This window comes from Phalacrocorax aristotelis, chromosome 3 (genome assembly GCF_949628215.1).
Source record: "Phalacrocorax aristotelis chromosome 3, bGulAri2.1, whole genome shotgun sequence".
Lineage (NCBI taxonomy): Eukaryota > Metazoa > Chordata > Aves > Suliformes > Phalacrocoracidae > Phalacrocorax > Phalacrocorax aristotelis.
The window spans coordinates 91329623-91349696 of record NC_134278.1 but is presented as its reverse complement, the minus strand read 5'-3'; the positions used below and the strand labels follow the sequence as shown (position 1 = coordinate 91349696).

The 20074-nt window shown below is 45.4% G+C and overlaps 1 protein-coding gene across 7 annotated transcripts in view; it reads right to left on the bottom strand.

Annotated features, from left to right (window-relative positions):
• LOC142055067 (syntabulin-like) overlaps positions 1-5973 on the bottom strand; it is a 47385-nt gene extending 41412 nt beyond the window's left edge. For 4 of the 7 annotated variants that reach the window (XR_012659795.1, XR_012659796.1, XM_075088505.1 and 1 more), the window contains exons 1-2: positions 5879-5965; positions 5403-5485 (exon numbers count right to left, since the gene is read on the bottom strand). The gene's annotated coding sequence lies outside the window, so the exon portion shown is untranslated. Of the gene's footprint in view, positions 1-5402; positions 5486-5878 lie in introns of all 7 variants that reach the window. The other 3 variants (XR_012659793.1, XR_012659794.1, XM_075088504.1) reach the window with 1 other exon arrangement.
• Between the last annotated feature and the right edge of the window lie 14101 nt (positions 5974-20074).

Here is a 20074-nt window from a genome sequence, read left to right as displayed (position 1 = left end):
CTCTGCTAAAAGCTATTTGGAAACCATGCATGTAGTGCATTAACTGGATCACCGTTATCCTACTGACTCTCTCAGACAAACCAGCAAACACACCCAAGCTCCAACAGATTTGTAAGGTTGAGTTTTCCATTACTAAAGGCATGCATAATATTTTTATCAAGCTTTTTTTAAAAGATTGGTGCCATTTTTACCACCTTCCACCCTTCAGGTACCAAATCAATTTCAAAGGGGAGGTTACACACTCTTATTAGTAATTCATCTTTTTCATCCTGGAGTTCTCTTAGAATTCTTTTGTGAATAGTTTCTGATTCTGCTAACGATCATCCTGCAGATTTGTCCCATAACCTCTTTCACAGTTATTTTAATTTCAGAAATATCCGCTAACTCTTACCACCATCACCACCAAGGGGTACCATACGGAAATCTCTTGTTTCTTTTTCCAGTGAATAATGATGCAAAGAATCAATTTAGCTTTTCTGCCTTGCCATCGCTGAGCACCCCTCTTATATCCTGTTTGTTAAACTGGCTCTACAGACATTCACTTTGAGTTATCTACTGAAGCAACATTTTATTAGCTAAAATGAGATAAATAACTGGTCAAGATTCAGAACATCAGGAACACCACTAACTGTCTGGGCCAGGCTCAAACGTACATCAAAACATTACAGTGAGAAAGTCATTGCTTTGTTTGAATTGGTCCTCTGGACTTCTAGCATGGGAGGTGATGGTTTCTTTCCCAGTTCTGTAATACAAAAGCATATTCTAAATTCTCTTCCTATGAAACAATACATTCATTTGGAAAACAAAACATAAGAGAGTATTAGACAGTTTACTTCATTAACAAAAATATTTGCAATGCAATTTTGTTTTGGTTGTTAGTTTCAGAAGATGGTAACCTTTTTTTTTTTTGCTAATGAAAGTAGGAGTAAAACAATGATGGAAATCTGAAAAAAGTCTATAAAGAGGCAATAAAACCAGGACAAAATGACAAGAGTAAGAAGAATCAAGAGGCAGTGGAATCAGATTAATAACTGCTGCAGAAATAAAATTCTGACAGAAGGGCTGGGGCACAGAAGAGGAAAAAAGTCAAATGTAAGACAAAGAAGCAGCCAAATAAACACTGGTGTGATAGAAAAAGGTCAGATGATCTTCAACTGATCTCAAGATGTCTGGCAATCCAACATTATTTTAAAAAGGTACTATAATGAATTGTAATAGTCAGATATTGTAAAAGTTGTTAAAGCCCAGGGTGAGACTTCACTGAAACCAGTGACAAATCTCCTATTTTCTTTAAGGATTCAATCTCTTTGAAAGTGAGAGCAATTTATACTTTTAATACTGGCAGTGAGAGAATACCAGTTCTGAGCTGGCAATCAAAATTATATCTCTAGGAAAGCCTAGGGCTGTGTTGACCATATTCTGGACACTGGGAGATGAGACTGTTTTGGTCTCTGTATTGCAGCAGGGCAAAAGAGGGAGGAGGAAGACACAGCAAAAAAAACCTCCCAAACCCACATGATTCCTGAAGTCTGAAACACCAAGTGCTGGTATTTAATAAAGTATACCCACACACTCCTCTACACATACTGCTACCAAGGGAACAGACACTTTGAAAGGAGAGCAAAGAATAAAATATTTATAGAATATAAACAGTTTTGAAATGTCACATCTCAGTAAAACAGCATTTTGACATATAAGTACTGTACAGTTAATGCATCACATCCTCCATTCCCTACGCATGCTCCAAACATCCCTGATGGGACTTTTATTTAAAATTTAAAATGTCTCTTACAATAAGCTATTCAAAACTGAAAAGTTTGTAAAAGCAAGGCAGGTCATGAATGCTGGACTGATGTCTTGCCACCAGCAAAAGACATGTCAACAAAGCAGAAAAAAACCCCATGCTTACTATATTTAAGTCATGCTCTGCACTAACATTAACTCCCCAGTGATACTTACTTCCCTGCTACAAATGTTACAATTAAAACCCTGCACTGACTATTAAGTGTTGCCCTTTGCTAGCTAAATACAAAATTATATAGAAGTATAAATATAGATATATCCATAAAACCATTTCATTCTTCTCACAAGCTGCAACAGAAGAGTGAATCTCAAGACAGGTGGAAAAGTAAACCTAATGGGTTAACAGTCTAATTTCTGCAAACTTTAAATTCCTAATCGATTTCTTTCTAACACTCACCCTCGTTCATATACAAGTCTACTACTTTAATATACCTGTTTCATTATAACTTTCCTAACCTTTATTTCAGCTACATACAGGTTTAACATGCCACTTTTAGGAGATTTATGCACAGGGTGCAGCATCTGTCACCACCTACAATGCCCAAAATTGACATGCATTGCCATTTGTTTGCTGTATCACCTAACATTCTGAAAGATAGTAAGCATCCGGGACATCCACATATTTACCTTACTAGCGAATGCAGTGTTCAGCAAGCCTGAGTGCTAATTTTTTTTTTAAACAATTGGCAACAATGTAATAATCCCCTCTACTCCTATAATTATTTTCCACAGGAATTAAATACTGAAAACTGTTCTTACTCAAGTTCCATAGCTGAGAGAAAGAAACACTGCATGAAGTTGGTTTCACCAGTAAGAACTGCACTGCAAAAAAAAACCTTTTAAAAAGAGCCATCAAGATGCTTATTGTGTGGTTATAATTAGACCTTTGGAAAAATTGCTCAAGTATAGTTCCAGATATACCTATGGGAGGCTCTAAGCTGAAATAATCACAGCATTCTCAAAAGGCTTATGTACAAGGAAACAGAGATGTTCTGATTAAATTCCAGATTGCAGTTCTGCAGATATCAAGCACTATTAACTTAGCCTCTAATGGGCCGTGAAGGGGTTTTTTTTTGCCTGGTTTCTCTGTTTGACATTTTGCTTGCTGCTTTTTATTCAAATGAAACTGTTATGCACAGAAATAACGCACTCTATACAAACAATCACAACAGAGACAACACTTCAAAATCATTACTATTTTTGTCACATCATCTCATAAGTGGTCAAGAAAGGCCCATGTAGTAATTAAATCTTTGCGCTGATACAAACTGCTTTTACAAAAAATCCTCCAGCTACCCTGGAAAATTTTAGATGCAAAGAACTTAATTTCTCAAGCTAAAACCATGCATTTAAAAATCACTGCACATGGAAAGGTTCACTATCTTCCTGGGCTAAACACAGAACACAAAGGTAAGCAAATGAGAAGGAGCTAGAGGGTCACACCTGAAAAGGCACAGATTATTTTAATAAATTATTTAGGAGCAGTTGCAGTCTTTTACTTTTCCTGGCCTAACTGCACAAAATTTTTTTCTTTAGGATATACTCTGTGACTAGACAGTAAAAATGTTTCCCTCCTCCAAGGGAACACCACTGGCCTGCTTTCAAACCTTCCCAAATGCTCAGTTTGGCTACAGAACTTCATTATAGACTGCCCTGAGGAAGAAGAGAGACCAGAAATTCATTAACTGCTTAAATTTTTTTTTTTTAGGAGTGGAGGCAAGGAAGTTTTTAGAGGACTGTAGAAGCTACAAAAACCTAGAGAACTTTATTTTGCCTTTCATGGTGGAGGAGAAAGAAGGGACATCCTCTGATGAAAGCAAAAAACATGCCCAGCTTCCAGGTGTTCTAATACTAACCTCGAATACACTTTTACCAATGTAATCTGGCCTTTCTTCCCACCTCGGTCACCAGCTTTCCCTGAGAACACACAGGCATTAATTTAGTTCATCCTGACTTTTGCCTAGAACTTAAGTGCACACAAGCTACCTGGGCTGTATAAGGGATTCTGAGACAGGTTCACCAACATTTTTTAGCGGGATGCATAGCTGATGGCATACAATGACTCCAACGACAGAAATCGCTTTGGAGATAAAGTGAAAACAAAAGGAGACAGAAAGACATAGCATGTATCCCAAAGCTGTCTCCAGCACTGCAGATTTCCCCCTGTAAGAAGTTCCCACAGTACACGTGTACTTTTCATCAGGACCCTTTTAGACTCCTCATTGGGTACATGCAGGCTAGCTGAATCCAAAATGCTTATCATTAGGGGATGCCAACAATCCAGAGGAAAGCAAAGAGATGAAGAGAATTTTTTCCTGCTCCTACCAGTTGCTACCCAGGAGAACCTACCAAAGGGATTCACAGCTGCAAGGTCATAAGGACAACAGCATGAGAAAAAGGGGAAAATATTGTCCCAAAGGCTCTGCAACAGTGCCAGGGCAGCTTGGGTGAAAGGGGACAGAACTGCTGAAAGGCAGGCAGGAAAGTTGCAAATGAAGGGTACTTAGCAATACAAAGGTTAAAGTGCCCCTGGCACTGCAGTAACTACACCTACACAGCCTTAAGTTTGTGTCAAAACCTCAGCAGTATTCACTGTTTATACAGTATACTGCTTAAACAGTATACACTGTATACTGAAAAGACTTAAATTTTCTCTAACGAGAAGGACGCAGGTCAAAAAAAATCTATATAAAAATTAACTATATATTTAGAAAATGCCACCCAGCAAAAGTTTTCAGTTATACAGTATCATTTCTCCTTCACCAAAAGACAATTTTCTAGCCATAGCTTTTGAAGGAAAAATGCAAAGCCAACTCTGACCCTTCATGGAAAAGATATACATGCTCGCCTTTCCTCCTCAGTATACTTAAATGTATTATTTTTTCCAGTAGAGGTTAGAGTTTTGAAAAGTGACTGCAGAGGATTAAAATCCAGAAAGACGTGGCTACTGAGGAATTCAGCAAGTCTAGAAAACAAATTTAGATTCCTATCAATTAAAAATATCCAGGAAGACATAAGAGGAGAAGGGCAGACAGAATGGGAAGAAAACAATACTTGAACTACAAAGCAAACCACCTCACTCCATTATCCTAAGGCCTACATTACCGCCCAAATTACTCTGATGGGATGAGTGATATAGGTTTGCAAAGGCACAGCTGGCCTGCCCCAAACCCGGCGAGGATGAGTGAGATCTGCATGCCTAAAGGCCATTTATGAAGTACATGTTTACTGCATGTGGAGAAACAAACATGGAAATTCATAAGTAGTGACAGCAGCAACCCTGCCCACTAATGACAATGCAAGTGTAAAGCTAGTTATTTCACAAGGTATTAATCATAATTCCTGCCCTGGAGAAGAATAACACATGCAAGAGCAACTAGGTTCATGCTACCTAGCAAAATACAGGCTTTAAAAAAATATTTGTTTGGAAAGTCCCATTGACATTGTTTAAATATGAAACAGAATTCTCATCTAGCTCTTGTAGGACCCAGAGCGATTGAACAGACAAGGGAATATATGCGACTGTGGTGTGTTCTGATCCACGCACATACAGAGCAGCTCTTGCTTCTCCAAGGGTTGTTTTCGAGTTAATTACTTGCCATTTATTATTGTGCCACAGTAGCCATTGCTGAGTCTCACAGATGGAGCTGAGTCCAACAAACAGCAAAGCACTTTTTCCACACTGGAATTAATACAGTGGAGGGAAAAATCAGTGCAAGGGCTTATAAAATACAGCGCGCGTGTGTACAGACACCCACGTATGACGGCGACCAGCCGCCTCCGGCGCACAGACGCGCCCTCTCTCGCGTCCCCGGCAGCCCCGCCGCTATGACCCCAGAGCGGGCCGGCAGCTGGCCGCAAGGGGAACAGATTGCTCTCGCCACAGGGAGCTCTCACCGGCGCGAAGGCGGCCGGGACGCAGCACGCCCGCCCTCCCTGCACACACATGCAGGGCACCGCCTCCCGTGGGGACTGCCCGCACCGGCCCGCTGCCACGGGAGACGGGCCCACGAGCGGTGACCGCCTACCCCCCACCCCGAGGAGGCGCCCCCGGCACCGCGTCCTCCCCCATCACCTCGCCACGCCGCTCGGAAGGCGCCATAGCTGCACGCCCTGCCGATCGCCGCCGCCGCCGCCATACCGGCCCCTTCCCCCACCACAGGCCACCGCGCTTAGCTGCCCTGCGCGCTGCCTGATGAGAAAGTGAAGGCAGCGAGCCACCGGCTCGGAGGAAAACTAGGGCGAAGCGGCGAAAACCGACGGCTGACACTTGGCTGAAGACTTACTGAAACGCCCCCACCGCCCCGGCCCCTTCCCGCCAGCAGCTGCACAGTTAAAAGTCCAACAGGCAAGCGTCAGAACAGCTCCACAACAGAGGCCCGTCGCAGGACCCCAACGGCTGCCGAGGCCCTGCCCGACGGTGGGGCGGGCGTTGAGGGCTGCTGGGAAGCAGGTCTCCACCGTGGCCTGAGGGGGTTGAAGTAAATAGCCGGTGCCGGCAGCTCTGGGTGTGGGCTGCGGCGTGGGGCTCGGCGGAGCTCGGGGTCTGCGCTGGGGCTGGCGCCGGGCTCTGCCCAGAACAGAACCTCGCGTGAACAGCGGGGCTCGCACGGTTTTCCTGGGGGTTACGGTCTCTGTTCCGGTGGTTGCGTTCCCCTTTCGCGCACCTGCGGTGCAGTGGGCTGTGCAGGGCTTCTAGCGGGTGGGGGCTCGGGCTTCTCAGAGGCAGCGTTTTTCTCCGTGGCTCTGCGTTGCTGCTCAGAATGACAGCCAAAGCATGCTTGCGCTTGTGGCAGGAAGATGCGCGGGGGAGGTTTAGGTTGGGTATTAGGAAAAGGTTCTTCACCCAGAGGGTGGTGGAGCACTGGAACAGGCTCCTCAGGGATGCGGTCACGGCGCCAAGCCTAACAATACTCAAGGAGCACTTGGACAATGCCTCAGATACATGGTGGGAATTTGGGGCTGCCCTGTGCAGGGACAGGAGTTAGACTCGATGATCTTTGTGGGTTTCTTCCAACTCAGGACATTCTGTGACTCTATGAATGCTGGTGGCCATTGGATCCAAAGGGCTAAGTGCGCTCCAGCAGAAGCTGTTCCCTGCATTGATGAACTTTGCAACTTTGCCTGTGGCTTAGAAGGCTCCCCTGTGCCTGACAGCAGTGCTGTCAAACACAGCTTGCAGTCTCCCCACAGCTCTGTTACTCCCCTGAACTGCAGCAGGTTAAGTACCAAATGCTCTTTAGGAACTGCTCAAGACCCTGAACTAGCTTAAACAGCAAGTGTAACAAGAAGATCTGGCAGTTCAGCATGCTGCATGTGCCTTGTACTGTTTGGTGTACCCTTGGGGCGGGAACCATCTCCTACTCTTGCACAGTGCCTACCACTGTGGCTATGAGGCATTATGTAAAGAATGAAAAGGCAGAATGCTAGGGGATGAATTCTTGCTTTTTCCGAACAGTTTTTGGGGCAGGGAAAACTGCTGGACATGATCCACAGCAGCTTTTTTCCCCACTTACTTTTCTGCCTTCAGTGTGGCAAAGCCAGTAGAGTTAATGGTGTGAATGCCCTCTTCTGCAATACAGGCATTTTCATATCCTGCATTACCATTCTTCTTCCTGATGAATACTAGTTCCAGTATTAAAGACTACAGTAATAACAAATAGCTTGATTTGCATGAGTGAGCAGAAGCACACAACCTGCAATGTGTTCGGTATTTGTCATATATTCAACATGTAACACAATGATTGCTTTGTACCTTATGGAACAAAAATGTACTGAGAAGTTGTAAAGAAGAATTTCCTGTAGTGTGCTGACAGACCAGCTGCTGGCAGAAAATTGATGCGAGACATAATATTTCAAACAGGATTTTTATTTTAGCTTCAGGAACTTTAAATATGCCCATTCTCACAGCGTTAAGATATCACATATTACAGCATGTAACCCTGACAGTGTCACTAAGGATAAAACCAATTAGTCTCTCATAAATTCCTGCAGATATGTTCACTGCAGGTTTTTTTTCCCAGTTCTTCCTTTTGGAAGTAATTGCGTCATGCAGAGAATTAAGCTCTCTTTCTTATTTACGCACTGGGTGATCACAGAATCACAGAATGGTAGGGGTTGGAAGGGACCTCTGGAGATCATCTTGTCCAAGCCCCCTGCTTGAACAGTGACACCTAGAGCAGGGGGCACAGGAACACATCCAGGCGGCTTTTGAATGTCTCCAGGGAAGGAGACTCCACAACCTCCCTGGGCAGCCTGTTCCACTGCTCTGTCACCATCACAGGAAAGAAGTTTTTCCTCATATTCAGGTGGAACTTCCTGTGCTCTAATTTGTGCCCATTGCCCCTTGCCCTGTTGTTGGGCACTGCTGAAAAGGGTTGGGCCCCATCCTCTTTAGGTATTTATAAGCAGTGATAAGATCCCCCCTCAGTCTTCTTTTCTGAGGCTGAACAAACGCAGGTCTCAGCCTTTCCTTGTAAGGGAGATGCTCCAGTCCCCTGATCATCTTGGTAGCTCTCTACTGGACTCTGCCGTAGCTCCCTATCTTTCCTGAACTGGGGAGCCCAGCACTGGATACAGTACTCCAAATGTGGCCTCACTAGGGCAGAGTAGAGGGGGAGATTAATGTCTCTTGACCTGCTGGCAACACTCCTTTTAATGCAGCGCAGGATACCATTGGCCTTCTTGGCCACAAGGGCGCATTGCTGGCTCATGGTGAACTTGCTGTCCACCAGCACTCCCAGGTCCTTCTCAACAGAGCCACTTTTCAGTAGGTCAGCCCCCAACCTGTACCGGTGCATGGGGTTGTTCCTCCCCAGGTGCAGGGCCTTGCACTTGCTTTTGTTGAATTTCATGAGGTTCCCTTGTCCCAGCTTTGGCCAGCCTGTCCAGGTCTTGTTGGATGGCAGCACAGCCTTCTGGTGTGTCAGCCACTCCTCCCAGTTTTGCATCATCAGCAAATTTCTTTGTTTGTTCATAGAAGGTCCAGCAGCACATCTCACCTCGTTGGCTCCACCACCTGTATCAAAAAGTTACCCCTGATGCTCTGCAGGAACCTGGATTGTGCACGCCTTGCCATATTGCTTTTCCAGCAAATATCAGGGTGGTTGAATCCATGAGAATCAGCGCCTGCAATTGCAAGGCTACCTCCAGCTGTCTGTAGAAGGCCTTGTTGACTTCCTGAATAGGTGGCTTGTAGCAGATGCTCACATGGTGTCACCCATATTTGCCTGCCCCTTAAGTCTTACCCATAAGCTCTCTACTCTTTCTTCCTCCACCCCTAGGCAGAGCTTGATACATTCCAGTTGCTCCCTCGCATAAAGAGCAACACCCCCACCTCACCTTGCTGGCTTGTCTTTCCTAAAAAGTAAGTAGCCATCCATGACAGCATTCCAGTTATGTGAGCTATCCCACCATGTCTCTGTAATTGCAATGAGATTGTGGCCCTGCGACTGCACACAGATCTTTAGTTCCTCCTGTTTATTCTCCATGCTGCGTGCATGGGTGTACAGGCATTTCAGAGAGGTAATTGCACGTTTCCCTGGAGGGGTGCACGAGGATCCACTACAGCCATACACACCCTTGAGGTCTAATGAAAATGCCACTTTCTGCGTACCATGTACTGGAGAGAAAGAATTTGCCTTGTACAAATTTTTTACATAGGAAAAAAAAATGGCAGCCAGTGAAATGGCTGTTCAGCAACTCTACCTTGTCACACTGCTACAGCTGGTCAATGCCAGCAGTGTAGGGGTGAGTATGTTTTGTCTTGTGTCAATGGGAATTGGCTTATGCGCTAGCCAGTCTCAGTATGCTGCACAGACTGCAAAAGATGGAGAAAGAGTAATATGTAGTCCTGAAAGCCAGTTGCTGGAGTTCATTACTGGTCATTCAGCTTCAAGATCCCACTCAAAGAGGACAAATTTCCTCCTTCATGAGAGTTGTTTATTACAGTTATTCCCCCCACACACCCCCCCAAATGGGCCTACATTTTAAGAGAGGACTTACCAAAAAGCTAAATCATCTTGGAGCAAAACCTTCCAAGTCTGAAAAAGTAACAGAGTTCTGAATTGACTCAGAATGGTTTTGGGATTTGGGGGCTTTGGGGTTTCACTCAGACCCTTTAAAAAATCTGGTTCCATTAGTTCTGAACTGTTATTCTCTTACCCTGTTGAACACAAAGTTCTCTCCCTAGAACGGGAAATAGCATGCTGAGTGTCCCCATGTTCCCTGAGCTCCACAGAGACCCAAGTAGCCTGCAAAAGTCTTTGTGTGGGGGCTGGGGCCCAGAAAAGCACCTAGTGCTAGTGCTTGGTTGCTGTGCAAGAAGCTGGTGTGGGTGATGCCATGAGAAGGTAGAGAGAAAGCAGGTGACCTGAGCCATTGGTAGCACCTGGTTAGCGCCAGCATGTCGCTGTCGTGGCAGGCAGGAAAGGATGTACGCATGGTGGGGAAAAGGAAGCGGAGGGGTGATCAGCCCAGAAGTGGGAACAACTGGTTCTTGAAACACCATGGTGCAGCCACTGTTCTCTCTGCTAAGGGAGAAGCTAAGGCGGAAGAAGCCCCGCTCCACAGGTATCCGTCAGGCAGCCTGGTGCTTTTAGGGTCCCACTGCACTCCTGTAAGACATGTATCTGGTCTGTCCAGCACTGGAATACCTTCAGTGAAGTGATGTTATCAGCTATTTCTTTGCTGTCTCAGCGTAGAGATAAATCCTGTCATATCTGATAACCTACCAGAACTGAAAACAATTACAGTAAGCCTACTGTCTGGGCATGCTGTCATTTACATTTTGGAACAAACCTTATTTGCTCCAATTTTTCACCAGTGATAACTGTTTTACTTGGCAGTAAAATAGATTTGAACCAGTATTAGTCATTGATGCGTGAACAGTGCTGCCACTGGGAGGGACAGCGATGCAGTCTGATAATGGACCATTCAAAGGCACGCTGCCTGCTCCAATGAAGGATGAATAGTGTACTCTAATGGCAGCAGACAAAAAATTCAGGGGAGATGTGATTTTGATTAGGGTTTTTCTATCTTTGAATAATAGCAAAGTCTCAATCTAGCTCATTTGTTTCAGCAAGACTGATAATTTTTAACAAGTGATAACATAAACACTGTTTTTTTGCCTGGCTCATTGCCTGTAAATCTCTGTTGTTTAAAGTTACTCCCCAATGTATGCTTTCCCATTTTAAAAAATATGTCAGCTAAATGCATTACACTGCTTTGGTTCGTCCTTTGTAGGAACTTCAGATGTGCAAGAAGAAACATCTCTAAAGAAAAGGAGCTCGGAGACCTACTGGAGTCAGAAGGACTTCACTCACTTTGGGTCGCTTCAGCAGGGAAGAGACTGGTGTCTTGAACACTTTCTGATAAGTAAGTTTCAAAAATAGCAGAACTGGCTGTTTAGCAAAGGCATGCTGCTGTGCCAGAGAAAATCAGCCAGACCTTGCTCCTAGGGTTCAGGGTGAGGTGAGACAGCACAGGCAATTGTGGGTGGCCTTACAACTTGGAAGCCTCAGGAGTATTTAGCTGTTTAGCAGCTAATGCTAAGAAATGCATTTTTAAAAAGGAGTAGGAGGATCCTCCGGGTGTGGTGGAAACATCTGCATGCCCGGGAACAGTAACACGCCCCCCAGGTAGAGGAGATACAAGTTTTTGTACCCTTCTTAACCTGCTGAGCCACTGGATAGTGAGGAACCAGGGAGCTTTCAGCCCAGATGGGCACCTTGATCCAGGCCTTGGTGGCACATGGAAGGGCCCCATTCCCAGCTTCCCTGCTAAGAGCCAAATCAGCCCCACTCTGCAAACACAACAGCCAGTTGCCAGCCTAGGTAGGGGAGGGTGCCAGGAGAAAGCACAATACATTCCCCATGGAAACCTGCATTTTAACAGTTTGCTTTTGTACATGTTGGGGAACTGAGGAGCACCATCAGGATCCTTTTTGAGGAAGGTGTCATTAAAGATGCCAGAGCAAGGCCATCAGCAGTATCCATGAGGGCACAAGGGCATACCTGTCAGATTGCTGCTGCCTTTTACTACCACAGTGTTTTTAGGGTTTCTGCCAAAACCTCGTGTTTCTCCTTAGCCAGTCAGGAGTAACTGTGGCACACCATCTTCCACATGGTCACTCCTTTGCTCCGTGCCAGCAAAATCAGCTATTCCATCAGCAAATGCTACCCTTCTGTTCCTGTCTACAGTTTGCATGGTGTTTCATTTCCCTCTCTGCTGTGCCGGCCTGTGGAGGCTCCCGTGCTGTAAAACCGCAGTACTGCTACAGAAGTGTATCTCTGGGACCAAAGATCAGCTGCTAAGGTCAGTGACAAAGACAATACAGTTCTTTGCTAATCTATGGATGCTGCACAGCTGCTGAAACCAGACAGCTTTCAGTAATTTGAAATCTTCAATGGGCGTTTAATACACACATTCACTGAATTTTAGTCAGAAGCATTCCTGGCTTGGTCAGTATTCTGTCTCCACTTCTCTGCCTCTCCCCCTCTTTTTTTAGTCCATGGGTCATTTAGGCATAAGCATCAGTTTTATGGAGGAGGTGACATGTGAATCCCAGATGTCCACATTATCAGAGATACGCATGACAGAGTTGTAGCGGCTGTAGTGATGCTGCATCTAACAATTCTGTGTGATGTGGCACCAGGTGACACTCTTGTGCCTTCCCCATTGTCGTGGTTTAGCCCCATTTACCAACTAAGCCCCACACAGCCGCTTGCTCACTCCCCAGTGAGTATGGGGGAGAAAATCGGAAGAGCAAAAGTAAGAAAACTCATGGGTTGAGATAAGAACAGTTTAATAATTAAAATAAATCAGTAATAATAACAAAAATAATATAATATAATGAAAAAGAAAATAATGAGAGAGAGGTGAAACCCAGGGGGGAAAAACCCGATCAAACAAGTGATGCAACCGCTCACTACCCACCGACCTATGCCACCAGTCACTGAGCTGCAATCGCTGCTTCCCCCAGCCAGCTCCCCCCAGGTAATACACAGAGCATGATGTCATATGGTATGGAATATCCCTTTGGCCAGTTTGGATCAGCTGTCTTGGCTGTGTCCTCTACCCTCCCAGCTGCTTGTGCACCCGGCAGAGCATGGGAGGCTGGAAAAGCCCTTGACTAGTGTAAGAACTACTTAGCAACAACTAAAACATCAGCGTGTTATCAACATTATTCTCATACTAAATCCAAACCACAGCACTATACCAGCTACTAGGAAGAAAATTAACTCTATCCCAGCCAAAACCATGACACCAATACAAAATTATACCAACATACATATCTAGAGCAATTTCTGCTTGCTCTGCCTGGTTACTCTTCCACTTTTGGTACACAGGTGGTCAACATGGGCCTTACAGCTGCTGGTCGTGCTCAGAGTCAAGCAGGGAAATAAGCAGGTGCAGTGGCCTTTCGTAACAGTTAACATGGAATTGCACAGCAGTATTGCTAATGAAGCCAAAAGAAAGGTCATAAACAGACTTGCAGTTCTGAAGGTGTGTCGATATTTCTGACATTGCTGCTACGAGTCCTTCAGCAATGACATTCCTTGGTATTTAATTGTTTTGAGATGGCATCTGTGAGTCACAGAAGCCACTGCCAGGCTCTTAGCAGATCAATGTGAAACCAGCATGTAGCTGATTGAAAAGGTTAATATGACTACTGCCATCATTTCTCTAGCATTGCTGAGGTACAGTGTTACAAGCTACACATCAATAACCTGCCAAAGTGAAAGCTGGAAATAGATTGAGGTTTTTCTGTGGCCAGCTGCACAGCTGAATTCCAGGCAGGACAGAAGATAATTTACATGCCTCTTGAAATAGATCGTTACTGCCAGGCACCTGATTTGAAGTCTGTGCAATCAGAAAGTAGTCAATCAGTTATACAGAGCAATAAACATATATTACATATGTTTACATATGTAGATTACATTTTGTGTAAAGCAGGGTCTGGCAGGCCCAGAAGGCTGCTCAAAGATACCTCTCAGCCAGGGCAATATTCATTTGACAGTACCGCTCCATCCTGTAAAGAAATACAGATTTCCACTGAGATCTAAGTATTATTGCCACCTGGCATCAAATACATCATAGCTGATTTCTGTACGGCAGCAGCCAGAGATACAGAAGTAGTAAACAAAGCAGCTGTTCAACTCTTCGCATTATTTATATATTCTCCTTCCCATTGCTGGCAGTAAGAAACCATACTCCACCTGTCTCACATGGATCATTTGCTAAGCAGAAGGCTTTTATCTCCAAAAACCAGCTGCTAGCACTCAGATGCACAGCAGACTCCAGAGCTGCCGGACTCCAAACTAGCAGCATGGTTGGGGGACCTGGACATTTGCTCTGGCAGGGTTAGTGCAGTGACAGCACACTTGACCGATCCAGGGTCTTAGCACAAATCCATCATCACTATTGTGGTGGCATGAGCATACTCCAAGAGCAGGAACTCACAGGGGGTCTGTCACACTAGGCTTCACTACAGGTGTTCAGCACTTGTCTTCCCCAAGAGCTGATGTGAAATAGAGGATGCAGTGAGAAATCAAATAGGAATAGCACCTGCAGTTAAGCTGGACACTCACATCTGCAGACCTCCTCTTGCAGAGACTGTCTTGCGAGGGCCACTGTGGCAGGAAATGAAATAAAGCTGCCAAGTCTTGTTTGCATGCTCAGATCCCTGCCTCTATCTGGCACAAGAGTATAAACAACAAAGAACAGAACAGGCAACTTCGATACTGGTCATCCTGAAAGATATCAGTTACCCCAAAGGAAGGCAGAAATTCATGACAGAACAAAGGCATTTGCTACCAGCGCTAAAATGACAGGCTCTAAATTGGAATTGGACCTTTGCCTATTTGGGGACTTTGTTTTCTTTCTTTAGAAACAATATACTTAAAGAAGTAAGAGCAAGTAATTCAGTGTTTGTTGTTGAGTCACCCCATACAGATCTTTTATTGATATGGTTTAATGAGGCATGCCAGACCAACAGGTTATTTATTTACCTGCAGGATATCGATATTTGCAATGACTCCAGGACCCTCAGGACAGCTTTCTGTTGCATATGCTTTGGTGGTTAAATAATCTCTAGTAGTCAGTGCTGGGAATATGGGTGAGACAGTGCCAGCAGGTAAAGACATCTAAAAGAGTTATGCCTCCTGTGAGCTTATATGGTTCTTGTTCCAGAAGTGTGGTGATCTTCTGCGCAGGTGCCCCTGTGAGGGGTGGTTGCGAGGGGTCTTTCAGGCAGTCATAAGCCCCTTCCTCAAATAAACTTTGTATGGCCTCTGCAAGTTACTAGGTGAGGCACAGCAGAACCTGGGACTACACATCCTCCAACGTTCCCCCTATGCCCCATGTCCATCAATTTTCCATCTGCAGTTCACTACATCCCACATTACAACAATGGTTGAGACATTAACCCTTCCAGTCCCTCACAGTGGCAAGGACGCATTATGAGCTGGGGAACTCACTGACACAAAGATCTTTTGGGCTGCTGTCCAGGGCTGTCCTGCCATCTGGCAGCCAAGCATCTTCTGTTCAGTTGCTTCCTATATGTATGACTCGTCTGAGCCATAGTCAGCTCAACTTATGCACAAAAGGCTCATTCATGAGATAGCGAATGTAGTGAAGAACCAAGCAAAAGGTCAACTTTCATGTCAGCTGCCCCCATTAGTAGCACAAAATGAAGAGGCTGGAGTGGTAAGAGCTGGTACTGGGGGACTACTTCTCTCATAGTAACAATGACAGCCAGGTGGCCTTGTCTTGCTGAGGAGGACCCCAGTGTCCTCCCACAAGTAATTCAGGGTCTGTAGAAATCAGTCCTAATAAGGGACATGTTACCAGGGTCTGGGACGTCTCTAGGGAATGTCAAGAATCCAAAGGACACATTATGAATAACAGAGACTAGAAGCTACGGATCAGGAAATGGATGCTTTTGGGCACAAAATAAATATTAATTTTGCTTGAGAGAACTTTTAAAAGATTAAAACATACTGTCATCTCTTCTTTAAACTACATTTCTAGAGAAAAGAGGTGATGAGGTTTTCTTTGTTTCCTCCCTGACATGTCAGAGTATGAGGAAATTTATAATTAATGCAACACTCAAAAAATTAACAAACAGACGGACAAACAAACAAAACAACTCCCATGTCTGCAGGTCGTGTGAACTGGTGGAGATGATCTGGGCCAGGGCAGCTGAATTGGTTTATGCTAGGGTCTGAAATACAGAACAAACATAAGCAGAATAGATGTGAGTCTACTCTCTGTCTCAGACACCCCAGCATCTGGAGGGGAATCCCAGACACTTCTCTCTTGGGCATGGTGAATAAGCATGATCACGCTGTAAAAGAGGAGCGAAAAACTACCCTGCCGGTACCAACTCCAGCACCTCCAACTCCCTGCAGAGCAAGCAAGAAGTCTTTCTGTCCCCTGCTCCTGGGAGCACCCAGGGAAAGTGCTAACAGGAACAGCAGCTGCCTGGTTGCCTCTGGGACTCGGCCACCTCCACCACTCAAGTGCCGCTCACTCTCAGGGACTTAATAGGGCCTGTACTGGGTTTATGTGGCAAGGTTGTGGTAGAGGAGGGGCTGCTTCTGTGCGGCAGCTTCTGTGAAAAGATGCCAGAAGCTGCCCCCATGTCACACAAAGCCAGTTCCAGCTGCTGGCCAAAGCTGAGCTGTGATGTTGGTAGTGTCTCTGTGATAAGTGTAGGATCCTGCACCTGGGGAGGAACAACCCCATGCACTGGTACAGACTGGGGGTTGACCTGCTGGAAAACAGCCCTGCTGAGAAGGACCTTGGAGTGCTGGTGGACAGCAGGCTGACCCTGAGCCAGCACTGTGCCCTTGTGGCCAAGAAGACCAAAGGTATCCTGGGGTACATAAAAGGAGTGTGACCAGCAGGGCGAGGGAGGTTATCCTCCTTCTCTACTCCACCCTAGTGAGACCACATTTGGACTACTGTGTCCAGTTCAGTGTCCAATGACAGGACAAGGGGCAATGGGCGCAAATTGGAACACAAGAAGTTCCAGCTAAACATGAGAAAAGACTTCTTTCCTGTGATGGTGACAGAGCAGTGGAACAGGCTGCCCAGGGAGGCTGTGGAGTCTCCTTCCCTGGAGACATTCAAAAGCCGCCTGGATGCGTTCCTGTGCCCCCTGCTCTAGGTGTCACTGCTCAAGCAGGGGGCTTGGACAAGATGATCTCCAGAGGTCCCTTCCAACCCCTACCATTCTGTGATTTTGTGATTCTGTGCTAACATATTTAAGAAAGGATAAAAAATGCTACACAACAGCTGGTAGAGGGGAGTGAGAAAATGTGAGAGGAACATCCCTGCAAACACCAAAGTCAGTGAAGAAGGAGGGGGAGGAGGTGCTCCAGTCGTCGGAGCAGAGATTCCCCTGCAACCCATGGAGAGGACCATGGTGATACAGGTTGTCCCCCTGCAGCTCACAGAGGTCCATGGTGGAGCAGATATCCACCCTGCAGCCCGTGGCAGACCCTATTTTGGAACAGGTGAATATGCCCTGAAGGAAGCTGTGATCCTGTGGAGAAGAGCCTATGCAGGAACAGGTTTTCTGGCAGGACCTGTGACCATGCTGTGGACCCATGCTGGAACAGTCTGTGGAAGCATGCCATGGAAAGAACTCACACTGAAGAAGGTCATGAAGGACTGTATCCCATGGGTTACACACTAGAGCAGGGGACTCCATGCTGGAGCAGGAGAAAAGCGTGAGGATGAAGGAGTGGCAGAGACAAAGCGTTATGAACTGAACGCAACCCCCATTCCCTGTCCCTCTGCACCACTCAAGGAAGGAGGTTAGAAAAGAAGTTGGTCCTGGGGAAGAAGGGAGGGATGGGGGAAGGTATTTTTAGATTTGTTCTCACTTCTCATTATCCTACTCTGTTATTAACTGGCAATAAATTAATTTCCCCAAGTCAAGTCTGTTTTGCCTGTGACGGTAATTGGTAAGTGATGTACCTGCCCTTATCTCAGCCCATAAGCTTTTCATTGTATTTTTCTTCCCCTCTTCTGCTGAGAAGGGGAAGTGATGGAGCGGCTTGGTGGGCACCTGGCGACCAGCTGAGGCCAACCACAGGTCCATTCATCACGGCTGGATGCAGCTTGGGACACGTAGTTAGGAAATAACTTCCAAGTCATAGCACAGGAGTGCACAAGGCATGCTTACCTGTCCACAGTCAAACACAACCATGGATGAGAGTTGCCTAAAAGCCTGGCATCTGGCACTGGGAGAGGAAGCTGGTGAGATGGGCTCCCATGAAGCACCTGTCGCTGCAATGAAATGGACTGGGGAAGAGTCTGGCCACAGCAAGGCCAGAAAGCTACAGCATTTCTAACACAGTCTGTTGATGTGTTCCTCCTTTTTATTGCTTCCTACTTATCTGTGTTTTCCACTTTTTATCTAATGCTGGTTTACCCACACCAAGAGATGGTACCTGGAGGGACCCTGGCTAACACTGTGATATGTTTTCATGGGCTGGGACCTCTACACAATTAGAGACTGATGGGAAATCGGTGGAAAAACTTCACAGCCACATCCTGTCAAGATCTGAACTAAGCAATTGCACAAAAAATGAGAACTCATGTCTTCACATATATAATGCATACTTTGATTTTCTGCTTGCTTGGCAGCCTGAGATAGCATGCTTAAGGAGAAGAAAGCAAAGCATGTGAGACACTAGATTTTCCTGAAGTCCTTTTCTGCTCTTCAACATTCATGTGCCAGATCCTGACCTACGAACAGTCCAACCCACTGATGAGGGCCTAAAGGCCAAGGTGATGTCTAGTTGTGGACAATGCTGTCCAGGCAGCTGAACTAACAACAGCAGCACCTCCTGAAGGCACAGCTGGAAGCATGCCCAACAAGAAATCACTGCTGAGGCCAATGCTCTTTCCAAAAAAAGAGCCAAACTATAAGATGAAACTTTATGTTTGTACTAGACTTAGGAAAAAAAAAAAGATGGTTTTGGAAGCCCAGAGAAGAGGAGTTACAGTATGCTAGGAAAGAGGTTTAATTTCCATGTTGAGAAATTTCCTTGGAACACCGACTTCAATTAAAGTAATACTTTTTTGCAATGTCTATAGCCAGTAATAAAATTAGTACTTAGAGTAGCTTTTCCCTCCCCCTTCACCCCACCCCAAGTAAAGCAATGCAATTTAAGTTAGCTACAGTGAATAATTAAAAAATATTGCATAGAAAGTTACTTGAGCATTTGTAAATAATTGAAAGACATGTTCTTTAACAGCACGTTTGGGATGCCCTGCTCCAGAACACTACCCATGGATTGCTGTTAGCACAGAGGGCCAAATCTTTCACTGATGGGAAGTGGCATAGCCCCATTAACCCCGCAGATTGCATTGACCACACTGCTTTACCTCCTTCCTCCTGCCTTAGGGAAACCCTGTCTGGTTTGCCCAGCAAAGGATACTTCAGCCTCAGAGGGAAAAACTCAAAGTTAATAATAACCAAATCAAGTGCAATATATCAAGTCCATGGTCTGCAGTTGATGCAGGTCTTTGCAACCACTCAGGAAGTGCAAGTGATTCCATTTTGCAAGGGAAGAAAGGGTAGAGATGTGTAAGTACCCATGGAGTCCCATGGCGTAAGTGCCACGGAGTAGTTCAAGACCATTAACTGGAGCTAACATTTTGGGAGCTTCAGGGCTTTAAGTGCAGGATAAGCCCTGGCAAGAAAGTATGGTCTTTAGGCCAGATGGCTTATGGTGTGTCTGTTTGCCAATTAGCAAAGAATAGAGGTCTTCCCTGATGAAGGCACATCATGGCCTCAAGAATCCTGTTTCCAAGCAATAGCAAATCTGTGCAGAGGCCTTTGTTCAGTCTCTATCTTCAGGCCATTTGAAAGGATTCCCAGAAGAAACCACCACCATGGAAAAAAGTCTTAGACATTGCATGGTAATGCCCCAGAACGAAACAGGGACCTTTGGTCTATTTTTTTGGACAGCCATTGAGAAAACATTGTTATCATATATATCCTTGCAAGGGTATGAAGCTGAACTCTTGACTTAAGAAACTAGCAATTCCTTGCCAAGGGAAATTAACTGAGCGCCTTTTGCTTATGGGAAGCCAAAAGCAAAAGCTGGGATTTTAATTTATTTGCCTGATATATTGTCTTCAGTGTGTGAATGAAAGGAGGAATATCTGTTCCCTCTCAGAGTAGGAGAGAATAAACCGTTAGACTGAGTCTTTCCCTGACAAACATTATCAGGAGATAGAGGTCAGGACT